Source organism: Staurois parvus, unplaced genomic scaffold (genome assembly GCF_062004578.1).
Source record: "Staurois parvus isolate SC_StPar_1 unplaced genomic scaffold, SC_StPar_1.0 ptg000445l, whole genome shotgun sequence".
Taxonomy (NCBI): domain Eukaryota; kingdom Metazoa; phylum Chordata; class Amphibia; order Anura; family Ranidae; genus Staurois; species Staurois parvus.
The window spans coordinates 6,142,915-6,156,315 of record NW_028318241.1 but is presented as its reverse complement, the minus strand read 5'-3'; the positions used below and the strand labels follow the sequence as shown (position 1 = coordinate 6,156,315).

The 13,401-nt window shown below is 42.9% G+C and overlaps 1 long non-coding RNA gene across 1 annotated transcript in view; it reads left to right on the top strand.

The window, feature by feature from the left end:
• The window catches only part of LOC149453647 (uncharacterized), a 90,138-nt gene that overhangs the window by 7,927 nt on the left and 68,810 nt on the right, over nt 1-13,401 (top strand). Inside the window, exon 2 of the long non-coding RNA XR_016314423.1 lies at nt 9,488-9,659. This is a non-coding gene — a long non-coding RNA (uncharacterized LOC149453647). The remainder of the gene's footprint in view (nt 1-9,487; nt 9,660-13,401) is intronic.

The window sequence follows — 13,401 nt, the reverse complement described above, 5'->3', positions numbered from 1 at the left end:
TCCTGAATGCCCCCTATTGGATTTGACCTGCTGTTGCTGACCTGGCGTGTGACCCGACCATTCTATGCCCGCTGCCTTGTACCTTGCCGCCCTCTCTGTTACCAACCCGGCCCGTCTGACCCTGCTCATCCATCCATCCATCCCGTGCAGTGGGGTCTTCTGACCTCCTCACATCAGACTCTTCCCCGTGGGAGCCCCTTGCGCATACTACTACCACTGACGGACGCACCCGGTAGTCACGACCTGGTCTCAGGGAGCTCCAAGTCCATCCCCACCATCAGGGGCCCTGGTGAACAAGCACCCTGGGACTTAGACTCCGTGCGCTGGGGACGCCTATTCAGTGGAGTGTTAGTAGTACCGCCGGGCGGTCCCTTACAGTTGGTCCCTTAACAAGTGGGAGGCACATATGCAAACTGTTGTAATTCCTACACCGTTCACCTGATTTGGATGTAAATACCCTCAAATTAAAGCTGAAAGTCTGCAGTTAAAGCACATCTTGTTTGTTTCATTTCAAATCCATTGTGGTGGTGTATAGAGCCAAAAATGTTAGAATTGTGTCGATGTCCCAATATTTATGGACCTGACTGTATACAATAGTTTGTAGGCGCTATAACTTCCACAAAAACCAAATGACATATACTCATTGGGTTTATTTTTGTTTTCAAAGACATGTACAGTGTCTTGAAAAAGTATTCATACCCCTTGAAATTTTTCACATTTTGCCATGTTGCATCCAAAAACGTAAATGTATTTTATTGGGATTTGAGGTGATAGACCAACACAAAGTGGCACATAATTGTGAAGTGGAAGGAAAATGATAAATGGTTTTCACATTTTTTTACAAATATCTGAAAAGTGTGGTGTGCATTTGTATTCAGCCCCCTTTACTTTGATACCCCCAACTAAAATGTAGAGGAACCAATTGCCTTCAGAAGTTGCCTAATTAGTAAATAGAGTCCACCTGTGTGTAGTATAATCTCAGCATAAATACAGCTGTTCTGTGAAGCCCTCAGAGGTTTGTTAGAGAACATTAGTGAACAAACAACATCATGAAGGCCAAGGAACACACCTGACAGGTCAGAGAAGTTTAAAGCAGGGTTAGGTTATAAAAAATATCCCAAGCTTTGAACATCTCACGGAGCACTGTTCAATCCATCATCCGAAAATGGAAAGAATATGGCACAACTGCAAACCTACCAAGGCATGGCCGTCCACCTAAACTGACAGGCCGGGCAAGGAGAGCATTAATCAGAGAAGCAACCAAGAGGCCCATGGTAACTCTGGAGGAGCTGCAGAGAGCCACAGCTCAGGTGGGAGAATCTGTCCACAGGACAACTATTAGTCATGCACTCCACAAATCTGGCCTTTATGGAAGTGTGGCAAGAAGAAAGCCATTGTTGAAAGAAAACCATTAGAAGTCCCGGTTGCAGTTTGTGAGAAGCCATGTGGGGGACACAGCAAACGTGTAGGAAGGTAATCTGGTCAGATGAGACCAAAATTTAACTTTTTGGCCTAAAAGCAAAACGTGTGATGGAAAGCTAACACTGCACATCACCCTGAACACACCATCCCCAACGTGAAACGTGGTGGCAGCATCATGTTCTGGGGATGCTTTTCTTCAGCAGGGACAGGGAAGCTGGTCAGAGTTGATGGGAAGATGGATGGAGCCAAATACAGAGCAATCCTAGAAGAAAACCTGTTAGAGTCTGCAAAAGACTTGAGACTGGGGCGGAGGTTCACCTTCCAGCAGGACAACGACCCTAAACATACAGCCAGAGCTACAATGGAATGGTTTAGATCAAAGCATATTCATGTGTTAGAATGGCCCAGTCAAAGTCCAGACCTAAATCCAATTGGAAATTTGTGGCAAGACTTGAAAATTGTTGTTCATAGATGTTCTCCATCCAATCTGACAGAGCTTGAGCGGTTCTGCAAAGAAGAATGGGCAAAATGTCCCTCTCTAGATGTGCAAAGCTGGTGGAGACATCCCCAAAAAGACTTGTAGCTGTAATTGCAGTGAAAGGTGGTTCTACAAAGTATTGACTCCGGAGGGCGGATTAATAATGTACGCCACACTTTTCACATATTTATTTGTAAAAAAATGTGAAAACCATTTATCATTTTCCTTCCACTTCACAATTATGTGCCACTTTGGTGTCCGTTTATGAACCAGCAGTAATAGATCGCTGCTCAGTTCTCCAGCATTCTCGGAGAACACAGTTCTCCTGTGAATGCCGTTTATGAAGCATATGTAGATCAGTTCTCCAAACGAAGGGGGAACGGTCTACAAACGCTGGAAAACGGCTGATTTTACTATAATCTCGCAAGATTACAGTAAAAGATCAGTTTACTAAGCAGAGGTAAATTATCTCTGCTTATTTTTCGGTCCCTCCAATTCTCCAGCTCTGGGCTGGAGAATCTGGAGGGAGAACACAGATCTCCAGAGAAGGGCTGAACATATTCTCCTGGGTGTCATAAACTGTGAATGACCAGAGAATAGCTGTGATCCTCTGAACCTCAGTTATTCTGTGTGTCATAAACGGACACCTTTGTGTTGGTCTATATCAGGGGTCTGCAACCTTTAAGACATAAAGAGCCACTTGGACCCGTTTCCGAGAGGGAAAAAAAGACTGGGAGCCGCAAAACCATTGCAACATTTAAAACAAATACGACACTGCATATATTGCAAAAAACGCTCTGGTCATGAAGGGGGTTTAAGGGCCCAGTAAGCAAAGGGTTAATCAGGGCCACAGTGTATCGTCATAATCACAATCATAGCCTTAGGTCAGTGGTGGGCGACCTTTTTTTTCGACTGAGCCAAATCTCGCCAAAACCACGATTGAAATTTATTTTGAGAGAAACATTTTTAAAACTGAAAATACATCCCCCATATAGTAATTCATCCCCCATATAGTAATTCATCCCCCATATAGTAATTCATCCCCCATAGTAATTCATCCCCCATATAGTAATTCATCCCCCATAGTAATTCATCCCCCATATAGTAATTCATCCCCCATATAGTAATTCATCCCCCCTAGAGTAATTCATCCCCCATATAGTAATTCATCCCCCCTATAGTAATTCATCCCCCCTATAGTAATTCATCCCCCATATAGTAATTCATCCCCCCTATAGTAATTCATCCCCCATATAGTAATTAATCCCCCATAGTAATTCATCCCCCATATAGTAATTCATCCCCCCTATAGTAATTCATCCCCCATAGTAATTCATCCCCCATATAGTAATTCATCCCCCCTATAGTAATTCATCCCCCCTATAGTAATTCATCCCCCGTAGTAATTCATCCCCCCTATAGTAATTCATCCCCCCTATAGTAATTCATCCCCCCTATAGTAATTCATCCCCCATAGTAATTCATTCCCCATATTGTGTGAATTCACTTACCTTTGCTCCGCGCGTTCCTCTCGCTGGGTTCCCGCGCCGTTCTGGTCTTCAGGGCGGACTGTGAGAGGAGAGGAGTTCGTCACGCTGCCCCGCCTACATCCGGGCTGCCCCGCCTACATCCTGACGGCCAATGTTTGCCAGTGGGCGCCCGGCACACAGAAGATCTGCATTAAAAGAGCCGCGGCTTGCCGACCCTATTGCCTGTCACCTGGTGGGCAGTGTGCTCCGGAGCCGCAGGAAAGGTGAAAAAGAGCCGCATGCGGCTCCGGAGCCGCGGGTTGCCGACACCCGGTCTATATCTTAAAATCTCAAATAAAATACATTTACGTTTTTGGCTGTAACATGACAAAATGTGGAAAATGTCAAGGGGTATGAATGATTGTTCAAGACACTGTAGAACAATACATTTTGGCCAAAAATGAGGAAATTAGATTTTTTAATTTTTTTGCTGTATATGTTTTATTGCAAAGAGTAAAAAATACACAAGGGTGACTAAATACCACCAATAGAAAGCTCTATTTGTGTGAAACAAATTATATAAATTTAATTTGGATACAGCGTTGCATGACTGCACAATTACTAATAAAAGTAGTAAAGCGCTAAATAGGAAAAAAATGGCCTTGCCATGAAGGGGGTAAAACATTCCAGAGCTGAAGTGGTTAAAGGTACTTTTGGGTTGCACAGTGATAAAGTGGGCCTTCAGCTATTAACCACTTCCCATCTGGAACAATTTTTCCATTTTTTACACATGTTAAAATCTAAATTTTTGCTACAAAATTACTGAAACCACTTAGAATTTTATGTATTTTTCTGAATGCAGAGGCCCCGTGGAAGGCATACACACGGAGCATATGAATCCATGTCCTGTGTTAGCTGTTTACTCAAACAGGATTTTTTTGGGGGACACGCATCCACACCCACATGGATGTCACATTGGGAGCAGTAACTATGTTCATGCAGCCACTGCATCCCACAGAACACCTGTGCACCCCCATGTGGGTAAACATGATCCTCACACAGGCCTCAGATTCACACACTGCTTGTGAATGAGGCCTAAAAGGACAATTTTTTTATGTCACATGATATTTGTGCAACTGTTTATCAAATCTTTATTTTAACCACTTCAGCTCCAGATGATGTTACCCCATTCATGACCAGGGCATTTATCCTATTCAGCACTGTGCTATTTTAACTGGCTATTGTGCAGTGATGCAACACTGTACCCTGATGAAATTTATATCATTTTTTTTCACATAAATAGAGCTTTCCTTTGGTGGTATTCGATCACCACTGGCTTTTTTTTTTTAATATTATAAACAAAAAAAGACAACAATATTTTTTTACTCTCTGCTATAAAACATATCCAATTAAAAAAAATAAAAAAATTAAAATGTCTTCATAAATGTAAACCAAAATGTATTCTGCTACATGTTTTTGGAAAATAAAATCCCAATAAGTGTATATATTGATTGGTTTGTGTGATAGTTATAGTGTCTACAAGCTATGGCATATATACTGGAATATTTATTTATATATAATTATTTTATACTAGTAATGGCGGAGATCAACAATTTATAATGGGACTGCGATAGTGCAAAAGGCAATCTGACACTAACTGATGCTGGGTCGGAACTGACTAACTGATACTGACATCATTGGTGACACTTAATACAGTGAACAGCATTAATACGAAACGCTGTCACTGTAGTAATGACACTGGCAGAGAATGGGTTAAAATCTAGGGGCAATCAAGGGGTTAACTGTGTGTCTAACAACATGTAATGTGTGTAATATGTGCTGCTTTTACTAACAGATGTGACTGTTTTTTCTCCTTGCTTTGTAGGATGAGAAAATCAGTCACATCCCTGCTCTGTGTACAGAGTTGGTAGTAAACACAGGGCTCTGTACTGTCATTTGCTAAGCTGATCAGCAGATCCCAGCAATAAATCATGGGATCTGCTGACTGACTTGTGCTGTAGTGAATGACAGCAAAGATCGGGCAGCAGGATCTGAAAATGCCGGATCACATACGTGTACGTGATCCATCGCAGCGGGGCCGCCCTGCTGCACTAGAAGAGTGGTGGGCAATTCGCAACTGGTTAAGGAAAATATACACTAAAATGTATTTTATTGCACACAAATACAATATAATCCTAAATTTTTGTACAAAATAAAAGATGAGGTAGCATCAGGTAGATAGATACCAAATATGTCAGGCCTCAAAACTGCATACGCCCACAAAATGGCTTTAAATGCTTTTTACGGGCCATCAGTTTGGAGTAATATAAATGACTGTTCTTGAATTATTGCTCTTATTCCAATGATCATGGAGATTTATAGCATGTTTAGAGATATTAGGGTTGCACCTCATTGCTTTATTACACAGGTTCTAAGGCTATTGTAATGCGATACGGCGGTGCGTTACTTTTACTTACAATTGCGGCAGCGCCAAGTTCGCACATCACTGAGCAAAGTCGCAGAATCGTTTTCAGTGTCTGATGACGAATTTCCCCACAAATCATTATCACTCAATTCTGCAAGTGGTTCTAATTTACTATCGCTGTTCTCTAGCTGGTCTAAAACCGATTTTGACCTAAAGGGACGCTTTTTGGACGCCATGATCATTTCTCAGTTTCCAGGCAGAAAGGACAGTAAAAATAAAAACAGTAAAAAAAAAAGTAAAAAAAAGCAGGGCACAGGACAAAGCACTAGGAACAAAATGTATGTGAAATGGTTTGATACAGTAATGTTATACTATGTTATTTTAGTGAATTTAGTGATTGTCACTTTTTGTCATTTTTAAATTTCCCGCCAGTTCCGTCCCTGTACGTCCCAACGTTGCAGAGGACGGAACCCAGGAGACAGATGCCGCCATTCCCCGGAGGACATTGCCGGGGACACTGCAGGAGGGACATTGCGGGAGCGCAGGACAAGGTAAGTGAAGAACAGATCCCAGAGCAGCGCTGCATGGTAAGCCCGAGTGTAGCTCGGGGTTACTGCTTGTGGTACTGAAACTTTACCCCGAGCTACACTCAGGAATACCACCAAGGAGGCTACATCATGTGCAAAGACTGCAATTCCGGTCCCGGCCGCCTAGGCAATGAAGGAGATTCGCGAAGTCTCCTGCGATGTTGGGTCCTGTATCTCAGGAGTCCTTTGGGTTCCCAGTTGCTGACTATTGCGTAAATTCAAAACCGAAAATTGCGCCGAGCAGTGTCATTAATGCGCAGACGTGAGATCGAGTGGTGCATGCTGGGATAGCCAGCAGCACCAACTCCAGGAAATATAGACTTGCGGGCTTCAGATGCCCACATCCATCATGGTGCCTGCCTGCTTCCGAGATCAAGGTAAACTTTACTTATAACTTTATCCATTTATTATTGTTAAAGAATAAACAATACTGGGTCAGCTTTTAAAATAAATTTGTTTTGTGGACTGGAGGTCTGCTTTAACTACCTCAGTAAAAGATCTTTACTGTTCATCTAAAGTCTGAAGTCTATAAGGGGTGTATGTAAGGCGTATCAAGAGAACAGGTCTTACACCAGGTGACTGAAGAGTTAGGCCGGCCATACATGGGTCAAAAATCGACCGTTTCTTCGTCCGAAAATCGGAACTAAGAATAATCAGCCGATATTTGCTCTGTTAATGGGTTAATGGCACCGGCCGATTTTCGTGGCTCCTCCCCTTTTCGGTGATGGGGCATGTTGGAAAATTCATGAAAAACTACCGATTTTCGACTCGATGGTCAAATCGTACAATCGTTTTTCCGAAAGAACATGCGCATGAGCCGTGACCTGGAAGGAACAGAAGTTTTGCATGTTATATGGGGTGAACTTTATTACTCGGTCGGCCGATTTTCAAAATCAATGATGGCACCATCGGATTACCGAGCAAATGACATTTCCGATTTTCAGACGAAAAATTGTTTGGAGTTCTACCCATGTATGGCCGGCCATAGAGAAGATACAATACAGAGTCTAACAAGCAGAATGCTGTCCGGAGGAGGCTATATTGCCATTGCTAATGACTACCATGTTGTGAGTTATGGAGAAGTGCCATTTCTGTGTCTAATAGGAACATAGTGGACATTGTCACTGGGAGTGAGGTGATGGGAATGCTGCGTTGGTGGAGACCAGAACATGCTCCACGGTACTGGCCCAGAAATGCTGCACACCTGGGGAGTGGTGTTCTCTAACAGAGGTTGTGTCCGAAGTACTTAATGTCAACAGTGTGAGAAGTTTGGCCACGGATTACAAAGTATTACCCGTGGACGTTTCTGCTCACTTTAAAGTCTGGAGTATCGCCTTAATGTTGATTTCAGATGACAGCGCCTCCTGCCACGCCCACACCCAGAACAAAACTGAACCTCAGCCATTCACAGAAAGCTTTGTATTTTATAAATGAATGCACAGCTTCCTTTGAATGCCCGAGGTGAAGGTCATGATGTCATCTGTGTGCGTCTCGATCAATCAGAGAAAGCCTTGTGTTAATTCACACAATACAAAGCTTCCTGTGAATGGCTGAGCAGTGATTAGCACGACTCGATCCACCCCATACTGCTGTCTGGACACATCACTGCATACTGTGTGTAGCTGGAGCGACATAGATTTTAACAGCGCTTACAGCAGGTGCATTTATTCGTGGAGGTAATAGTTCTCAAATAATGTAAAAATATAGTATACATAGAAATGCACAATTGTGAATCATGTAATCCATGCAATTCTTCAACCATGAAAAGTGAAGCCAGCAAGTATTCCCATCAGGAGGTTTCTACCACCATTCACAAAGCCTCTTAACTGAACCCCATGATCTCCAAATGAACAGAGATCTCGGAACACTTGTGTAACAGCCAGGGGCGGACTGACAACTGATGGGGCCCCCGGGCAATAGGGGATCATGGGGCCCCTGTGTCCTTGCCCAAACTCAAAAAAGCCTATGAAAAAGGTACCAGGGTCATCTCATGGGGCCCCCTACGGATCCCGGGCCCTCGGGCAGTGCCCGAGTTTCCAAATGGTCAGTCCACCCCTAGTAACAGCCCACAGGTAGGGCAACTTGGCTCAGCACATCCAACACTCAGGTAGAAAGACCAACTCAAACAGGAGGCAACCACAGCAGCATGTTTAATACTCCTCCAAAAACATCAGAAAAAGGCAGGAGCACATATAGTGTAAAACTACAATAATATTGCCTTTATTTCATTCAGACACGTAATGCAGCGGCATAAGTAATGTGCATATCACAATGAAACCAAGCACACATGCAGTGAACACGTTACTGGCTTTCCCTATTCAAACTTAGTAGATTGTTCCGCCTTCTGATGATGAAACTTATGACCTTTTCAATTCACCCTCGTTTATTTAAAAATTGACACTCTACTGCTCTAGGGAAGTGTTTAGGATTTTTTTTTACACTCTGATTGCCTGTTACAGGGATGATCACTTTAATAAGCAATTGGTAAAAGATGGTGTGGCTTCATTCATGAATCACATGAACCCGTGATGCTGTGATTGGCCTTAGCCATCACATGGTATAAGGCCACTGTGATTGGCCCTGGTACCATGTGATAGCTATGACCAATCACGGCATCATATGACATCCACCCGGGACAACAGATCACTGTGATGCAGTAGTAAAAAATGACAGTGTTGCTTACTACTGTAACTGTGACCACTGTGATTGGTCACAGTGATCACATGCTACCAGGGCCACGCACAGTGCCCTGGTACAATGATCTGTGTTCCGCTGTGAACACAGCCGGTCACAGATCATCCAATTGCGGGGCCCTAGGGTGCACATGAAGCATGCGAGTGGGAGGACATCATATGACGTCCACCTGGGACAATAGAGCACCTGCTCAGCCGTATTATTACATTAGGCTAGGCAGGAAGTAGTTAAACTCCTGATATGCTTCTGTTCTAGAGAAGCTGATGTACAATTCCGCAGAAATCTATATATGGCCAGCTTGGTGAGGACCTTTACTCCCAAAATCCACTTTAACTTCCTGCACTCTCCTCCCCCTCCGTGATATAAAATGGCAGGTTTTCTTTTTTTTTTTGTTTGGTTATTTTTGACCTAGGTGAGAATGAAGTGTTCCTGCTCCTGCAGCCTCCTGGGATATCCATGTCCATATCAAGAGGCAATACCCAGCAACATGTCATTGGGGACCAGCTCCAGAACCCAATAGAGGAGAGATCCGAGTTGTGGCAGTGGACTGATGGATCACACCAGGACAGTGCTGGATTTTCTAGGTAGGTGAGCATGTGAATTTAGGAACACTCTGCATGGCAGGTAAGACAGAGAAAAAAAAGGTGTGTGTGTTTGGGGCCAGGTTGGTTGAAACTTCTATTTAAGTGTGAGGATCTGTAATAATAGAATAAGAAAAGCTTCAGCCTTAGCGTCCCCCATGAATGCAATTGTAGCAATCGTACGTACAGAGATGGACGTGGTCATCCATCTTGCTCAAGACCCTCCATCTTGTATCTCTCTCTCCCTCCAATCCCCCTCCTCAGGAATGTGGTCTGTGTGTGTATGCTGAGTTCAAAAGGCATCAGGCCCCAGCTGGAGAGCTTCATGGTTATCAATCCCAAATTAGCTGGTGCCCGGGTGTCTGTTAGCGTCTCAATCTGAGATAATCGTAAAGCCATAAACCAGTCCTTCACTGGGCTTCAAAGACATTCCAGCTAGCCGTAAAACAGCTCACATTTAAAACCTACTTTTCCATATAATTTTATATCTTAAGGTAGGACATAATTACATAAACATAAAGCATATATTCGGATAGCTCAGTTTAATTCGAGTCGTCTGATATCTTACACCCCTCGTGGAAGTCTACAGGAGAGCAGAAAGCCATATAGTTCTAGCTGGAATAGTGAATTATGGCTTGTTTGATATCTAGTCGTTCAGCAGATGATTCTGCATATTCATCTACCTGTGGATAGAATGTTACATGTACCTAGGGAAGGTTATTGCCCTGGTATAACTTGGGAGGGATTTTGGTTCTAGCTTGAGTCCCCCGCCTACAACACCCCTCCCCAAATGAGGCTATTGGTTCTCTGCTTTAAGGAGACACCCTGCTAAGTTCCTAGAAAAAGGCTGTTATGCCTGGAGCAGTTGAAGATGAAGAATTCTCCCTTTTAACATCGGAACCAACTTTGAGAGGCAAGGCACCCTTTTGCTCAGGACACTGGAATCTGCTTAACCCAGGACGTTTGGCAAGTACTCTGCCTCCCTAAACTTTTTTCTGTTATCTCTTTGCTGTGTTATTGCTCTCTGTGTATATATATATATATTGGCTACATCTTTTTCTGTAAATATTGTTATTGCACCCTTTTGACCTTTTTAGTAATAAATCCTATTATCTGAAAAGTGTTGAACTGTTTCTAAAGCTCTTTAATGCAAACTAAGAATCCCTGTCTCTGAAGAGCGCTACTGTGTGTTTTAAACCTCTATATATCTCTGCCTGCGGTGACAGTGGTATACAGACGATTATTCAAACATCATAGTGTTATTGCTAATATTGGCGAGTTTCCTCCTTTTCTCTACAAAAAGGAAAATCTTTGTGCAGGGTGCAGCTGAGCGTGGCATTGTTACGCACATGACAGCGCAGATTTAGATTGGCTAGTCCTTCGGTCACGAGTTGGTGAGAAGGGATGGGGGTCTGACGCCGCGATCGTCACAGCAATATTCTTTGAAGTACCTCTTTAAAGATGGAACTTCTATCGCAGGGGATGTTTGTAATTTGACTTCAAGCTGTGTGCAGGCTCATGAGCGGAGGAAGAGAATTTTGGTGTATGCTGTATACCGCACCACTGCTACATCTACAGGGAGGAGAATGTTTTCTGCTGTTTGATAAAATAGCTGGCTGCAGATTGGACAGGAAGGTATTTTTAATGACATTTAATCAAGAAAAGGCTTGTGTATCCAATATTATGCTATATTTTTGTTTGCACAGAAGTTGGTTTCATTTTTTCTTTTGAGCGCACAGGATCTGATCTGTTAGAATTAGAATACAGTGCCTGTACACCACAAAATAAAAGAAATCTCATGAACATGAATTTGCTTAGTTAAGTTTGCTTATTTTAGTTTATAAGTAATATTTGTTTTACCCATTTACCGTAAGCCACGAAAGAGCTTAGAATGGAAAGGAAAATTCCAAGGAAAAGGAAGTGCATAGTTTGCTTCTTAAAAAACAGACCAAAAGCCAGCAGAGTGGAAGGAAACCAAGTTTTCCTGGATAATAATCATATACTATATATTATTTTTATTCAAGATGATTGTAAAAGAATGACCTTAACAGTAGCCCAAAGTCTGAAATTATGATCAAATTAATAATTGTTTAAAAAAAATAAGGCAATGGTGTTTGAACCACTCCTATCATCTTTTTTTTTTTTTGTTAATTATAGTGCATTTAACCACTTTTCCTCCCGAGGATTTACCCCCCCCCCCTTCCTGACCAGGCTATTTTTCCTTTAACAGCGCTGCGTTAATTTTACTAACAATTGCGCGGTCATGCAATGCTGCACCAAGATGAAATTTACATCCTTTTTCCCCCACAAATTGACCTTTTTTTTGGTGGTATTTGATCACCTGTGCTTTTTCAATTTTTGTCCTATTAAAAAAAAAGGCTGACAATTTTGAGAAAAAAAATATTTTTGACTTTTTACTATTAAACATGTCCAGTAAAAAAATTGCAAAAAACTAATTTTGTCATAAATTTACGGCAAAATGTATTCTGCTACATGTCTTTGCTAAGAAAAATCCCAATACGTGTAAATTAATTGGTTTACGTGAAAGCTATAGCATTTACGTATAGAGGTATAGATACTGGAATTCATTTTTTTATTTTTACTAGTAATGGCGGCTATCAGTGACCTATAGTGGGACTGTGGCCGGCATTCTGACACTGGGAGGAAAACTGACTTGACACTGACATCCCCAGCGACACCAATACAGTGATCAGTGCTAAAAAAACACTGACACTGTACTAATGGCACTGGGCAGGAAGGGGTTAACATGAAGGGCGAACAAAGGGTTAACTGTGTGCTGTTTTACATTGGGCTGTGTCCATGTGCTTCACTGTAAGCACACTGTTTTGCATGGCTGTGCTGTGCACAGCCATCCAAAGCAGTGTGCACGAGCTGACAGGGAGGAGGACTGTTTTGTTTACTAACAGTTCTCCTCTTCGTCGGAGATGCTCAGCAATCACTGGGCACCGGCGAGTAATCACCGGCAGGGACCCGGTGACTGACAGCCACGGCCACGAATGGTGGCGTGGGTAGGACGCGTGCGCCCCCTACCTGTAAATGCAAAATCACATATATGTATGTGATTTTGCGCACTCATGCCGCCCTGTAGCTGTATATCTGGTCTAGGGTGGTCGGGAAGCGGTTATTGCGGCCTGTGTTATAGCTGGAGAACTTCACCCCTCTGTTTGTCCTTGTGACTATTGTCACTGACCACACCTGTGGGACCACTGTGGTAGCAGAAAATCACTGTAGCAGTTGCCGCTACTACAGTGATTGCCACTGTCTTCTGGGTCTCATGCCGAGCGGCTGGCCTGCAGCATAGTAACCACAGAGGGCAAGGACTCTATTCACAGTCTTGCATTTTATCAATGAAAGCAAGTCTTTCTCTAATTGTAAGAGAGAGGAGGGGTGGTGACATCATGATCTCTATCTTGCCTCTATCTCTGTCTTGTTCAGAGAACCAATCAGATTTTAGAAAAATTGCATGTGTTCTGTGAATGGTGTCCTTGCCAAGCAAGTGACCCCTTATGGTTACTATGCAGAAGGGCACCCAAAAGACAGCCACAATTACTGTAGTATTAGCGCCTACTACAGCCATTCTCGGCTTCTACATCGGTCCCACAAGTATGGCATATGCATTCTTACGTTAGTCCAAGCTGGGCCGATGTAAAAATGCAAAAAAAAAAAGATCAATACCTGGAGCTCTGCTTTCTGTTATTTTCTGTTGCATTTATATTGACAAGTC